Source organism: Monodon monoceros, unplaced genomic scaffold (genome assembly GCF_005190385.1).
Source record: "Monodon monoceros isolate NGI ecotype Baffin Bay Population unplaced genomic scaffold, NGI_Narwhal_1 Super_Scaffold_20, whole genome shotgun sequence".
In the NCBI taxonomy this organism is placed as follows: domain Eukaryota; kingdom Metazoa; phylum Chordata; class Mammalia; order Artiodactyla; family Monodontidae; genus Monodon; species Monodon monoceros.
In genome coordinates this window covers 90,852,188-90,856,209 of record NW_021703777.1, presented here as the reverse complement: position 1 = coordinate 90,856,209, position 4,022 = coordinate 90,852,188, and the positions used below count along the sequence as shown (strand labels likewise).

The 4,022-nt window shown below is 35.7% G+C and overlaps 1 pseudogene; it reads left to right on the top strand.

Annotated features, from left to right (window-relative positions):
* The first annotated feature begins 525 nt into the window (after positions 1 to 525).
* On the top strand, positions 526 to 1,214 carry LOC114902435 (annotated as a pseudogene).
* The last annotated feature ends 2,808 nt before the right edge of the window (positions 1,215 to 4,022 follow it).

Below are 4,022 nucleotides of genomic sequence, written 5' to 3'. Positions count from 1 at the left end.
ATGTAGGAGTCATTAGGTTATAGGTGATATTTTGAGGAAATATGAATGTGTGAACTCTCCAAAGAATATTCAACAAATACTGAGATTTTGTTTTGATGAAATTAATTATATGATCAGATCCTAGATTTTCTGTTTTGTGATTATAGAAAGAAGTTTTCCCCAGAAAACTCATCTGTACAACTGTTGTAGATATGTATTTTATTTTTAAAATGTGTTTTCTTAGTTTTTTGTGCAGTAATAAGTATTATCAGATAAGGAAAAAATAGTGTTGGTAATTTTAAGTAGGATTTATAGAAATGTATAAATTGAGTGGTGAAAAAAATATATTTTAACACATGGCACCAGAATTCATATAGTGGGAAGGGTCTCCTTAATTTATATGGCTTAAAAAATGGGAAATCTACCTTTCAAATACAAGGGAAAGACTTTGTAACAATAGAGTGTTTGAGGGCTTCTGCAAGAGAACTTGAATTTTTCAGTAAGATGATCATGGCAGTTCAGACTGTCAGGGGGCCCTGGAGAAGGTTGGTCTCAGGATGCCGTCTGAAGCCTGCGGCAGTGGTGGGGTCCGTGGCTCCAGCACAGGGACCTGTGGAAATGTCAGGTATTTAGCCTCCTGTGGGATACTGATGAGCAGAACTCTTCCACTACATACCTCAATTTTGCCTAAGGAGGTATATGCAAGAACTTTCTTCAGAACTGCTGCACCACTAATAAACAAAAGAAAAGAATATTCAGAGAGGAGAGTTATAGGATATTCTATGCAGGAAATGTATGATGTAGTATCGGGAATGGAGGATTACAAGCATTTTGTTCCTTGGTGCAAAAAGTCAGATGTATATCAAGTAGATCTGGATACCGCTAAACACGATTAGAAATTGGGTCTCCACCTGTATTCGAGCGCTATGCATCGGTAGTAACCTTGGTGAAACCACATTTGGTAAAGCATCCTGTACTGATGTGAAGCTCTTAAATCATTTGGAGACTGTTTGGTGTTTTAGCCCAAATTCTTCCTGGCTACCCAAGAATTTGTATTTTAGATTGTTCAATTTCTTTTGAATTTTGCTCACTTTTACACTCTCAGCTGCCACATTGTTTTCGATTAAGTTGTAAAGCAAATGGTAACTGCCTTTGAAAGAAGAGCATGTAAGCAGTATGGTCCAGAAACGAATATACCTTGGGTATTAATGTTTCATGAAGTTCATCATGTGTAAAGGGAAAAAGGAAATGGTCACCTACTTATAACTAGTTTATTCACTTTTAAGAAGTGCTTTCAGAAGTCAGAAAGCATTTGTCAAACTCAGCTTTGATTATAAACCTGTACCGTTGAATTTTTTCATTTGGAATATGTAACCACGTGTACATAGAATTCAGTCAAGTGTAATTCAGAGTAATATGTATATTAGCATATTTACAATAATGAATGTCATCACTGTTGCAAGAATACTGACATCACTCTTCTGAACAGAAATTGGAACGGTAAATTTAAACCTTTTAATTATCACCTCACCTGAAAGATGTTGGTTGAGATACACATGCAGTGTGTATTATATTAACCATATCACATTGAAGTTATTAAATTCAGACTATTTATAACTTATTGTCTTTAGGGACTGCCTCGTGGCTTAGGATATTTGAGTAATCATCAGACATTTATAGTAAAAACTTTAACTTAAAAATACTGTTAATGAAGGTTCCCAGGCATTTTTCTTATTTTTAAATTGTTCTTATGGGTAATAGTAGATAATTCAGTGTTATACTGAGGTTAGCTTCCAGATAAAGTGAATTTTGTATGTGTGTGTGTGTGAGTGGTCCAGACTTTTAAGCTACTTTTCTCATAGTCTGCAACCCTCTCCCAGGTACCTTGACTGCTATTTCAATAATGCTGATTGTGTGTCAAATTTTGTCTACAACAGTAGGCAATAGATGAAGATAAGTTTCTTGATATGTCTCAAGCACCATTCATCCTTATTTTCTATTTATTGTGTGTACTCACTTTCAATAACGTATTTCAAACTGATATTTTTGTAAACACATCAGTGTAAGGACTGAAGTGGTAACAATACAGTAAATTTGTTTAAAAAAAAAAAAAAGAGAGAGAGAGAATGTGAGTTTTGCTTTTGCTTCTGAGAGGAAAAGGCATGGTCTGGGGGTTGACTGAAAATAGAGGTCCAAAAAAAGGGATGGAAAGGTAAAAATCTTAATTATCTATTAAGATCCATCTATTGCCTATTATCTTAGTAAAGAGAAAGACCAAGAAATGGACTGTCTTTGTTAATATTGGAATGCTGAAGTCAATTTAAAATTGTTTCTGTTGGTACATCTCTCCTCTATCTTCTAACTAGAAAAAATAAGTATATTCAGTGTGACTTTCAAGTGCTGGTAGTAGCAGACTAGGTATGCCTAGATAGCCAGTAAAACATTATTTCTAGGTGTGTCTGTGATGGTGTTTCTGGAAGAGATTAGCATTTGAATCAGTAGACTGAGTAGAGAACTTCCATCCTCTTGAGTGTGGGTGGGCATCATCTAATCCACTGAGGGTCCAAATAGAACAAAAAAGTCTGAAGAAGGACAAATTTCTGTTCTCTTTTCTTGAGCTAGACATTCATTTTCTCCTACTCTCAGATATCAGAGCTCCTGGTTCTCAGGATTTTGCACTCTTTGACTTATACCATTGGCTCCCCTGGTTCTCAGGCCTTTGGGCTTGGACTGAAATATGCCACTGACTTTCTTGTTTCTTCAACTTGCCATAACCACATGAGCCAGTTCCTAAAATAAACATCCTCTTATATCTGTATCTGTATCTATATCTTCATATTCTATTACTTTTATTTTTCTGGAGAATCCTGACAAATACACTAAGTAACTCATATTAAACCACCTGTTGATCATAACAAAAAAGAACAAGCAAAAGAGGATTTTTGCTCAAAGGCATCAGGAAATTAACAAAGAAATAAAGATGACAGGGCCAGGATTTAAGAGGATATTGTTCTGTGCTTGCTCAAGGAGAATTTTCAATTGCAGAAGAGATTGCTGAGAGCTGGTGAGATCTTGAGAAGCCCAAGAACAAGGGGATCTAAAATGTGGAGTCCAAGGTTTATCAGAGGTAGAAGCATGATAAAACTTACTCACATTAGGTGTAGGTAGGTATACCTGAAAGGCTATATACTTAAAGGAGGGATGAAGCTGAAGTAGAAATTTCTGACATGGATGAAACCATAGGGTTTCACTAGAACTAAAAATTACAGTTGATCCTTGAACAACACGGGGGTTAGGGGTGCAGACCCTCCTACCCATGTTAAAAATCCATGTATAACTTTACAGTTGGCCCTCAGTTTCTGAAATTCTATATGCATGGGTTCAACCAACTGTGGGTTGTGTAGTACTGTAGTATGTATTCATTGAATAAAACCTGTGTATAAGGGGATCCACACAGTTCAAACCATGTTGTTTAAGGGTCTACTGCATTTTTTTTTTAAATAAAAGAACGAAATAGAAATCCTGGAACTGAAAACACAATATCAGAAATTGAGAACATTGTAGATTGGCTTAACAGAAGACTTGACAGAGAATAAGTAAGAATAAAGTAAATGATAATTCAGAAGAAAAATCCAAAAAGGTTGGAGAAATGCAAAAGAGACAATAAAAGACAGAGTGAATACAGTGAGAATAAATAAAATACGTAACTGGACTACAAAGAAGATATCCAGATAGCCAAAAAGCACATGAAAAGATGCTCAACATCACTAATTAATACAAAAATGCAAATCAAAACTACAGTGAGGTATCACCTCACACCAGTCAGAGTGGCCATCATCAAAAAGTCTACAAACTATAAATTCTGGAGAGGGTGTGGAGAAAAGGGAACCTTCCTACACTGTTGGTGGGAATGTAAATTGGTACAGCCACTATGGAGAACAATATGGAGGCTCCTTAAAAATACTTAAAATAAAACTACCATATGATCCAGTGATCCCACTCCTGGGCATATATACAGAGAAAACCATACTTCAAAAAGATAC